At 38.6% G+C, this 11,724-nt stretch overlaps 1 long non-coding RNA gene across 1 annotated transcript; it reads right to left on the minus strand.

Annotated features, from left to right (window-relative positions):
- Positions 1–2,939: 2,939 nt before the first annotated feature.
- On the minus strand, positions 2,940–4,185 carry LOC129641391 (uncharacterized). The gene is made up of 3 exons (XR_008709314.1): positions 4,050–4,185; positions 3,593–3,687; positions 2,940–3,087 (listed from the first exon to the last, which is right to left on the minus strand). It is a non-coding gene; the product is annotated as an uncharacterized LOC129641391 (long non-coding RNA).
- Between the last annotated feature and the right edge of the window lie 7,539 nt (positions 4,186–11,724).

The following is an 11,724-nucleotide window of genomic DNA, read 5'->3' on the forward strand; positions in this document are numbered from 1 at the left end:
ACTAAAATCATGGCATTCAGTCCCATCACTTCATGGTAAATATATGGGGAAACAGTGGAAACCGTGACAGACTTTATTTTCTTGGGCTCCGAAATCACTGTAGATGGTGACTGCAGCCATGAAATTAAAAGCCGCTTGCTCCTTGGAAGAAAAGCTATGACCAACATAGACAGCATATTAAAAAGCAGAGACATTACTTTGTCAACAAAGGTCCGTCTAGTCAAAGCTATGGTTTTTCCAGTAGTCTTGAATGGATGTGAGATTTGGACTATAAAGAAAGCTGAAGGCTGAAGAATTAATGCTTTTGAACTGTGGTGTTGGAGACCCTTGAGCTGCAAGGAGATCCAACCAGTCCATTCTAAAGGAAATCAGTCCTGAATATTCATTGGAAAGACTGATGCTGAAGCTGAAACTCCAATACTTTGGCCACCTGATGCAAAGAACTGACTCATTTGAAAAGACCCTGATGCTGGGAAAGATTGAAGTCAGGAAAAGAAGGGAATAGCAGAGGATGAGATGGTTGGATGGCATCACTGACTCAATGAACATGAGTTTGAACAGGCTTCAGGAACTGGTGATGGACAGGGAAGACTGGCGTGCTGCAGTCCATGGGGTCCAAAGAGTTGGACATGACCAAGTGACTGAACTGAACTGAATGAACTTTCAGTGGTAAGATTAACAAGTTTTAGAGATCTAATGTACAGCATGATGAATAAAGTAATAATATTGTAGTATATTCTTGGAAGTTGCTTATAAAATAGATCTTGAAAGTTTTATCATGAAAAAGAAAGGTACCTCTGTGATAGGAGAGAGGTATAGTCAATGCAATGATGGTAGTCATTCTGCAGTATATAAATCTATCAAATCTAAATGTTTGACTTAATGTTATATGTTGATTATATCTCAATAAATCTTGGGAATAAAGTCTTTATGTCTATCAAAAAGATACTATTGGAAAAGTGAAAAAAAATATGACAACATGGAAAAATGTTTTCTGCAAACATAACCAACAAGGGACTAACCACATCTACCAGTGTCCCAATAGTAGTTAGTTGACCTATGCATCCCACACAGAGTCACCTCTAGAGCATATGGCTCTGTAACCAGAGAAGTCTACTGTTGGGCCCCATAAGACATCTCCTACGTAAGATCACTTCTCCAAGAACCAGAAACATGACCAAACTACCTAACACTGAGAAACAAATATAGAGAATCAGAGAGAATGATGGAGACAGGATGTTTCAAATTAAGGAACAAATAAATCACAGAAAAAGAAGTAAACAAAGTGAAGGTAACTGATCTATCTAACAGAATTCAAGGAAATGATCATGGGGATGCTCAGTGAACTCGGGAGAAGAGTGGGTGAGCACAGATTTTAGCAAAGAGTTAGAAAATATCAGAAGAAACACAGAGCTGGAGATTTCAATAGTTAAAATTTTAAAATACACATGGGGGAATCAGCAACAGATTAGATGACCCAGATGAACAGATGAGCAAACTGATAGAGAATGGTGGAAATTGCTTGACTTGAACAGAATAAAGAAAAACGAATTTCAAAAATTAGGACAGTTTAATACGCTTATGGGATAATGTCAAGTGCACAAACAATTGCATCATAGAGACCCAGAAGGAAGTGGGAGATAGAAAGGGGCAGAGAACTCATTTGAAGAAATAAGAGTATAAAACTTCCCTAACCTGGAAAAGGAAGCAAATATCCCTGTCCAGGAGCACAGAAGTTCCAAAACAATAGGAACTCAGAGGGGTTCACAAAAAAACACTTATAATTATACTGGAAAAATAAAAAGCAAAGAGAGAATACTAAATGCAGCAAGAGAAAAGCAACTGGTTATATACAAGAGAACTCTCATAACATTATTATTTGCCTTTTCAGCAGAAATTTTATAGATCAAAAGGGAGTCATGCTATATTCCAAGTAAATAAAGGAGGTTCAGATCCAGACCTGGAGAAGGGAATGGCAACCCACTCCAATATTCTTGACTGGTGAATCCTATGGACAGAGGAGCCTGGTGAACTAGAGTCCATGGGGTTGCAAAGTCAGACACAACTGAATGACTAACACTTTTCAGATTAAGATGGCAGAGTAAGAGGCCATAAAGTTCACCTGCCCTCTCATGAATGTGTCAAAAATACATCCACATGTGGAACAATTCTCACTGAAACCTAACTGGAAACTGGCAAAAGGACTCCTGTATAACCAAACTGTAAGAAAGATACACAAGTAATCAGGTAGGCAGGGAAGAGAAGTGATTGGGTCAGGACTGGTGCTCCTTGGAGGGGACTCAAAGGAAAGAGAGATTATACTGATGGAGACCCACTCTTGGGATTGAATGGGTCAGGCCACAGATTGGGTGTGACAGTCCTGGAGTCTTTTGTGGGGGAAACAAGTACCTGTGGCTAATGGTAGAAGTACCGGGACAGATGGAAGGACTGTGGGAAGCCTGGACTCTGCTCTTAAGGAGTGTGCTTGAACACAAGCACCCTGGCTTGCCCCCAAGACTTGCCCCCAAGGAGAGGTCTACAAATCTTGTTATCTCTTGATTTTTCCATTAAACCTCACCAATATGGTGAGTGTCCTCATCACTTTAAACCTCTTGAACAATCTTAAATGATGTCTATTTCATGCCAGAACCCTAACTGATATAGAAGCACTTTTTATTTTTGTATCCCTAATTTTACAAATGTTTTAGTTCATAAAAAGTGCTTTTAACTTTATTAAATTAAAAAATATTAATATGAGTTATCATAGGGAAAATACTTGCTCCCAAGGAATTTGGGTGATAAATTTTCCTCACTTAGAATATATTTAAAATTCAAAAATTTAGCTAAAGTATTCTGTGTGCAGTTAAAAAAAAGCTTTAGTAATAATTTATAACATTTTATAAAAGCAACAACATATTTTGTACTTTTTAATTAATTAAAATTCACCAACAATATGTATTAGCAAAATTCAGCTGCTATATGGTAAGCTCACAGATGTAAGATTTCCCAGATAAACAGTTAGCAGTATAAACATAATTTCCTTCAATATATGCACAGCTCTCATCATGCATTTTCAGGAATTCGAATCTGCAAAAAAAATTGTAAAGCAAGGTGTGATATCTACAAATGCCAACTCACAAGCTTAAAATCAGCAAAAACAAAATAAGAAACAGTAGAAGAACAAACTAAACAAATCAAAACAAGAACAAAACTCTGAAGATTAATAGTCTTTAATTACAAAATATTAAAACTTAACAGAAAATATTAGACAATACCTAATCCTATCCTGTTTAAGTAGAATTATAAGCCAAATGACAAATAAAAATACAACAGAAGTCTATAGATTTATAAGTTTGCCTAAAACTATGCACAAATTTATCCTGAGTCCAGTAAAGTTAAAAATGTAAAGTTCCTAAAGGTGAAATTTTTTAGAAAGAACTGGCAATTTTCCCCCGATTAAATCTCACAGGATGATTGTCAAAAAACATAACAACTTCCTTTTTCTTAGCTGATCTTTCTGTGCCCTACACACATAACATACACACATCCCTATACACACAGAAAAGTTCAGTTATCAAAATACTGTCCTTACAGGTTTTCATTTACTGTGGTGCCATCTTCCCATAACCAGGATTCACTGATTTGAAGACCTATCCATCCTTTTGCTTCTAGCACTGATAAAATTTCCTATTAGGAAAAAAATCATAAACCAGAAAAGTACACATATTATAATCCACTCCTTTCAAAGGTTATTGGTTAAAGTTCTCCCAAGGGCTTGCATACATTTACTTAGTGTTAAAAAGATTTTTTTTCTCAAGATATCTCATTTGTTAATGTGATTTTTTTTCTTCTAGCATTAAACAGTCAAAAAGTAGAGTTTCTCTAATCTCTCCCTAAGAAAATTGAGTCAAAGAAAGAAAATATCATATACTTTTGAGAATCTCCAGTTTTCCCAAATTATGGTGTCAATCACTAACACTTTCAAACCAAATATGGTTACAGTATAACACCACCACCACCACCACCAAAAACAGAAGTGTCTATCCTACCAGCTCTCCCTTAGTATCAATCTTTAGAAGGTGGGAATTCAGCTCTGCACAGGAAGCATGGCTTTCCACCCAGGTTCTGGCTTGACTGAAAAGATACTAAGAACTATTTCCAAATCCAATCCAGTGAGTGGAACAAAGGTCACAGGAACATTCTAGAAAATATAAACTCATTTAATGTGTACTCTGTACTATGAATCAGTACTACTAACACAATTACTATACCTTTGTGCTTGTTATACAGATATTAGGTAGAAAGCAAAGAGAGCATTTTTTGTAATGTTCCTCAGCAAATTTTATACAAACCATAGCTAACAATAATATTTAGCTCATGTATTATACTTTTCTACTTAAAATTTGTTATCAAATTTTACCTATAAGGAAAATGCATTCCAAATAATATTACAAGATTATTTGATGTGATTAAAATTATACATGCATATTTAAAAGGCCAGAGACTTCTCTGGTGGTCCAGTGGCTAATACTCCTTGCCCCCAATGCAGGGGGCCTGGGTTTCATCCCACATACTGCAACTAAAACCTGGAGCAGCCATATAAATAAATATTAAAAATAAAATAAGAGGCTAAACAACGTATAAACATGCAAGCACTGAAAGTAACTGATGAGTTATTCCCTTTTGTCAAAAATGTTTATTATTAATGATTTTAAATATACAGAATAAAATTCAGCAAAAAAATTTAAAAATTATACTTTATTTAATAAACATGTAATTTGCATTTTTAATAATATTTTTTAAATCATCAAAAACATATACTTGAGGGAGAGTAAGATGATAGAGTAGCAGGACATGAAATTCATCTACCCACACAAACACATCAAAAAGACATCTATATATGGAGCAATTTTCATGAAAAACTAACTGGAAACTGGCAGAACTCCCATACAACCAAAACGGCAAGAAAATTGTAACCTGGTAGGATGGGGGAAAAAACGGCATCAGTTCAGGGCCTTGCACCCTTGGGAGGGATCTGAAAGGAAAGAGAAGAACCCTCACCCTGTGGAATAAGCAGAATAAGCCATAGTCTGGGCATCCCAGTGCTGGATCCTGTGTGTAGGAGACAAGCCCTATTGCCTGATGGGGAAACTCCTGGGACAGAAAGAGGGCTCTAAAAGCCTAGACTCTACTTATGAGGACAGTGTTTGTGCTGGTTGGCTAACAGTCAGGGTGGGGAGAGTCTTGCATTGGTGACTGCTGCATTGCCACAAATTTCAATACAAAGAGGTGATCACCCCAGTCCTGCTCACTCCACACCATTGTTTGGTGTCCTATCCAGCCAAACAGGCCCTGGGAAAAGACTCTGTCTAGTTCTGCAGGGACAGACTGGGAGGCCTAGAGAGTGGTCTGGGTGGGGCGATGCTAGCCATTGTCAGCAAACCTGCAGGGCAGCACTGCAGGAGTGTTCAGTGCCTTCGTGCTGAGTCCCAGTAGACAGATACTGAGGGAGGACCTGATGTAACTACACAGAGGCAGCCTGGATGAGCCTGAGGTGTGTTTCGGGTGAGGGCAGTGACAGCCATTCTCAGCACCCACAGGAGCACTCAGCGGTTCCTCTCCCAGTTGAGAGCACCCCAGCTCCACCCACTTCATACCTCAGTACAGAGCTGGATCTGTGGCAGACAGGGCTGGGAGAAGAATGCCACAGAGACAGCCCAGATCTTCGATAGCAGCACAGCCAACTCACTTCCTGCAGCCACAGTGCCCTGACCCCTAGCCTCAGCATTCTCCACACTACAGCCTTGCACTAGATCTGGGATTATCACAACAGGGGAAGGGATGCAAGCCCAAGCTGCTTCTGAGTGGAGCCATGGACACCTCCATAGGTCGTGCATAGGTCTTCTGTAAGTACATGGGTCACACTTGCTTCAGCAAGCACCCCACTTTGTGTCAGGGCATGCACTCAAGGGCAATGGAGGCTGATCGAGTCTGTCCCTCAGGGTTTTTACTCTAGCAACTGGGAGCAGATCCAGCACTTGACAGACAGCAACAGCCACTTGACTAGAGAGGAAGTCCCACCTCACATCACTAATGTCAATCACATACCCTAGCAAAGTGATAGTGGCCAGTATACCCGGAGGATAGAAGTAGCTGGCTTCCATATCAAAAGCAGCCCTTACATCAAAGACACTGGACAAACACAGTCTTTACAGGATTGCTGCCCCATGAAAACCAACCTTCAAGACCACAATACACAACGGTTTCTCCTAAATTCAATATAGTCAGAGAAATTTCAATAAAAAGAAATGACAGAGAAACTACTCTCAATTAAAAGAACAAGAGATATCCCCTGAAAGAACAAATAATAAAACAGAATTCACCAGACCCTGAGTTCAAGAAGGTGGTAGTAAAAATACAACTGACTTAAGAAGGGTTATCAATAGAAATGTAGATCACTATAAAAAGGAACTAGAAACTATAAAGAAGAACCAATCAAAAGTAGATAACTCAATTACTGAGATAAAAAGCAATCTAGAAGCAATGAATAACTAACTAAATGACACAAAGAATGAATAAATGATCCAGAACATAGAAAAAATGGAAATAATCAGAACAGCAGATATAAGGACAAATAAAGCAAAACAAAAGCAATATATGAGCTCTATAGGATAATTTAAAACATGCCAACCCACACAGAATAGGGCTTCCAGAAGGAGAAGAGAGAGAGAAGGGGATCAAAAATGTTTTGAAGAAGTTATGGCTGAAAACTTTCCAAACTTAAAGAAGGAAACAGGAAGCACAGAGGGTCTCAAACACAATCAACCCAAACACATCATCAAGAAATATCAAATTAAAATGCAAAAGTTGAAAGAAAGGATTCTAAAGGCAGAAAGAAAAATACAAAGGTAGTTACAAGAGGACTCCCACAAGGAGTCAACTAATTGCTCTGCAGTAATTTATCAATAGTGGATGAGAAGGAAGTGGCAAGATATATTCAAAGTCCAGAAATGGGAAAAAAAACTTGAAACCCAGGATACTCTACCCAACAAAATGATCATTTAGAATAGAAGGAGAGATAATTCATTTAGCAATAAGCAAAGACCAAAAGAATCAGTGATACTAAACCTATACAAAAAGAAATATCAAAGGGCAGTTTCTTAATAGAAAAGAAACAAGAACCTATAGGAAAGAGAAAATCACAATAGAAAAAGCAAATATATTAAAGAATCTAAGATCACTTAAGTCAGAATGTAGATTAAAAAAGAATCAAAAAAATTCAAAAGTGATTGTAACTACAGGAAACAGTGAAAGGATAATCATGAGCTATAAAATAGGACATCAAAATGTGGGAGAGGTAAATATAAAAATGTATATCTTTTATAATGTGTTTGAACTTGAATACCTACCCTTTTAAAGCAAGTAGATATAACTGTGAGTTAACATATTTGAACTCCATGGTAACCACAGATTCAAAACATCCAACAGATCCACAAAAACTAAAAAGAAGATAAATCGGGTATACTAAAAAAGAAAATCAGCAAACCACAAAAGGAGAAACAAAAGAAGAAATGAACATAAAAGAACTACAACCACCAGAAAACAAAGATGTAAGTGGTTATTAGTACATATATATCAACATGTTTAGTCATTCAGTCATGTCCGACTCTTTGTGAGCCCATGGACTATAGCCTTCCAGGCTCCTCTGTCTATGGAGCTGCTCCAAGCAAGAGAACTGGAGTGGGTTGCCATTTTCTCCTCCAGGGGATCTTCTCAACCCAAGGATCAAACCCAGGTCTCTGCATTGCAGGCCGATTCTTTACCATTTGAGCTACCTTGATGATTATTACTTAAATGTCAATGAACTAAATCCTCTGATCAAAAGTAAGCATATTGGATTAAAAAAAAAGAAAGAAACCGTGATATGCTACCTATAAGAGACTCGTTTCAGGGTGAAAGACACAAAGTGAAAATGAGGGGATGGAAAAAGATATTTCCAAAAATACAAATATAAACAATAAGAATATGGGGAAAGAAATACTTCTATCAGACAAAATAGACTTTAAGGCAAAACCATGATGACAAAGAAAGGCATTGTGCCTGTGTGTTCAGTCATATCCCATTTGCCAGGCTCCTCTGTCCATGAGATTTCCCAGGCAAGAATACTAGAGTGGGTTGCCATTTCTTCCTGCACGGGATTTTCTCAACCTAGGGATTGAACCTGCATCTCCTGCATTGGCAGGCAGATTCTTTACCGCTGAGCTACCCGGGAAGCCCCAAACAAAGGCATTATGTAATAGCAAAGGAATCTCTAGGGCTTCCTGGGATGGTTACCCTAATAATAATAATAATAATAATGATAATAATCTACCTGCAGTGCCTGATCCCTGGGTCCCATCCCTAGGTTGGGAAGATACCCTAAGGAAGGGCACAATAACCCACTGGAGTTTTCTTGCCTGCAGAATCCCATGGACAGAAGAGCCTGGTGGGCTAAGTCCAAAGTGTCACAAATACCTGGACACAACTGAAGCAACTTAGTACACAGGCACGTGCCATTTTTAAGTCAACTTGGGTTATAATTTACACACAACAAAATAAACTGTTTTGAAGTACACAATTTGATAAGTTTTGAAAAATAAATATACTTCTGTAACTTCCTTGCCAATTAAAATTTAGAATATTTCCATCACATCAAAAGCTAACTCCTGTCCCTTTTCAACTAATGCCCTACACTGTTACTTCACCCAAGCAACCTGGAATCTGATATGCATAACTGTAAATTATTTTTTACAGATTATATTTTTAACAATTCATATAAGCAGAATCACTCAGTATCAATTCTTTTGATCAATTCTTACCTTACTCAGCATAGTGTTTCTGGGTTTTACTCAGGTTGTGAGTATAGGGATTTCATTCCTTTTCATTACTGAACAGTCCATTCTATGACTAACCCACAATTTGGCAGTTCATTCATCTGGTGATTTACATTTGGATTGCTGATAATTCTTATAAGAATTATAAGAAAAGTGTCTAGAAATAATTTTTCACGTGTCTTATGTGGACATATGTCTTCATTTCTCTTTTCTAAGTGTCTAAGAGTAGACTTTTTGGGGATTTGTGCCTGTATAGTTAACTCCACATCCTTTCTAAAGCTTGTTACTGTCAGTCTTTTCAAGTTCTATACATTTGAGTGGTTGTGTAATGGTAACCCACTGGGGTCATAATTTGCATGTCCTTAATTATTTTTATTTGATTGCTTTTAATTTTCAAACTCTGCATTCAAATGGGGATATCTTTCCTTTTCTCCTTTGCCTTTTGCTTCTCTTCTTTTCACAACTATTTGTAAGGCCTCCTCAGATAACATTTTTGCATTTCTTTTTCTTGGGAATGGTCTTCCTGTACAATGTCACAAACCTTCAACCATAGTTCTTCAGGCACACTCTCTATCAGATTTAATCCCCTGAATCTATTTCTCAATTCCACTGTATAATCGTAAGGGATTTGATTTGGGTCATACCTGAATGGTCTAGTGGTTTTCCCTACTTTCGTCAATTTAAGTCTGAATTTGGCAATAAGGAGTTCATGATCTGAGCCACAGTCAGCTTCTGGTCTTGTTTTGAAGACTGTATAGAGCTTCTCCAACTCAGGTTGCAAAGAACATAGTCATTTTGATTTCGGAGTTGACCATCTTGTGATGTCTATATGTAGAGTCATTTCTTGTGTTGTTGGAAGACGGTGTTAGCTATGACCAGTGGGTTCTGTTGGCAAAACTCTATTAGCCTTTGCCCTGTTTCATTCTGTACTCTAAGACCAAATTTGCCTGCTACTCCAGGTATTTCTTGACTTCCTACTTTTGCATTCCAGTCCCCTATAATGAAAAGGACATCTTTTGGGGGTGTTAGTTCTAAAAGGTCTTGCAGGTCTTCATCAGATCAGATCAGATCAGTCGCTCAGTCGTGTCCGACTCTTTGGGAACCCATGAATTGCAGCACGCCAGGCCTCCCTGTCCATCACCAACTCCTGGAGTTCACTCAGACTCACGTCCATCGAGTCAGTGATGCCATCCAGCCATCTCATCCTCTGTCGTCCCCTTCTCCTCCTGCCCCCAATGCCTCCCAGCATCAGAGTCTTTTCCAATGAGTCAGTTCTTCGCATGAGGTGGCCAAAGTACTGGAGTTTCAGCTTTAGCATCAGTCCTTCCAAAGAAATCCCAGGGCTGACATCCTTCAGAATGGACTGATTGGATCTCCTTGCAATCCAAGGGACTCTCAAGAGTCTTCTCCAACACCACAGTTCAAAAGCATCAATTCTTTGGTGCTCAGCCTTCTTCACAGTCCAACTCTCACATCCATACATGACCACAGGAAACACCATAGCCTTGACTAGACGAACCTTTGTTGGCAAAGTAATGTCTCTGCTTTTCAATATGCTATCTAGGTTGGTCATAACTTTCCTTCCAAGGAGTAAGCGTCTTTTAATTTCATGACTGCAGTCACCATCTGTAGTGATTTTGGAGCCCAGAAAAATAAAGTCTGACACTGTTTCCACTATTTCCCCATCTATTTCCCATGAAGTGATGGGACCAGATGCCATGATCTTCGTTTTCTGAATGTTGAGCTTTAAGCCAACTTTTTCACTCTCCACTTTCACTTTCCAAGAGGCTATTTAGTTCCTCTTCACTTTCTGCCATAAGGGTGGTGTCATCTGCATATCTGAAGTTATTGATATTTCTCCCGGCAATGTTGATTCCAGCTTGTGTTTCTTCCAGCCCAGCATTTCTCATGATGTACTCTGCATATAAGTTAAATAAACAGGGTGACAATATACAGCCTTGACTTACTCCTTTTCCTATTTGGAACCAGTCTGTTGTTCCATGTCCAGTTCTAACTGTTGCTTCCTGACCTGCATACAAATTTCTCAAGAGGCAGGTCAGGTGGTCTGGTATTCCCATCTCTTTCAGAATTTTCCACAGTTTATTGTGATCCACACAGTCAAAGGCTTTGGCATAGTCAATAAAGCAGACATAGATGTTTTTCTGGAACTCTCTTGCTTTTTCTATGATCCAGCGGATGTTGGCAATTTGATCTCTGGTTCCTCTGCCTTTTCTAAACCAGCTTGAACATCAGGAAGTTCACGGTTCACATATTGCTGAAGCCTGGCTTGGAGAATTTTGAGCATTACTTTACTAGCGTGTGAAATGAGTGCAATTGTGCAGTAGTTTGAGCATTCTTTGGCATTGCCTTTCTTTGGGATTGGAATGAAAACTGACCTTTTCTAGTCCTGTGGCCACTGCTGAGTTTTCCAAATTTGCTGGCATATTGAGTGCAGCACTTTCACAGCATCATCTTTCAGGATTTGAAATAGTTCAACTGGAATTCCATCACCTCCACTAGCTTTGTTCGTAGTGATGCTCTCTAAGGCCCACTCGACTTCACATTCCAGGATGTCTGGCTCTAGGTCAGTGATCACACCATCGTGATTATCTGGGTCGTGAAGATCTTTTTTGTACAGTTCTTCTGTGTATTCTTGCCATCTCTTCTTAATATCTTCTGCTTCTGTTAGGTCCATACCATTTCTGTCCTTTATTGAGCTCATCTTTGCATGAAATGTTCCTTTGGTATCTCTGATTTTCTTGAAGAGATCCCTAGTCTTTCCCATTCTGTTGTTTTCCTCTATTTCTTTGCATTGATCACTGAGGAAGGCTTTCTTATCTCTTCTTGCTAT

Source organism: Bubalus kerabau, chromosome 1, assembly GCF_029407905.1.
Source record: "Bubalus kerabau isolate K-KA32 ecotype Philippines breed swamp buffalo chromosome 1, PCC_UOA_SB_1v2, whole genome shotgun sequence".
Classification (NCBI taxonomy): domain Eukaryota; kingdom Metazoa; phylum Chordata; class Mammalia; order Artiodactyla; family Bovidae; genus Bubalus; species Bubalus kerabau.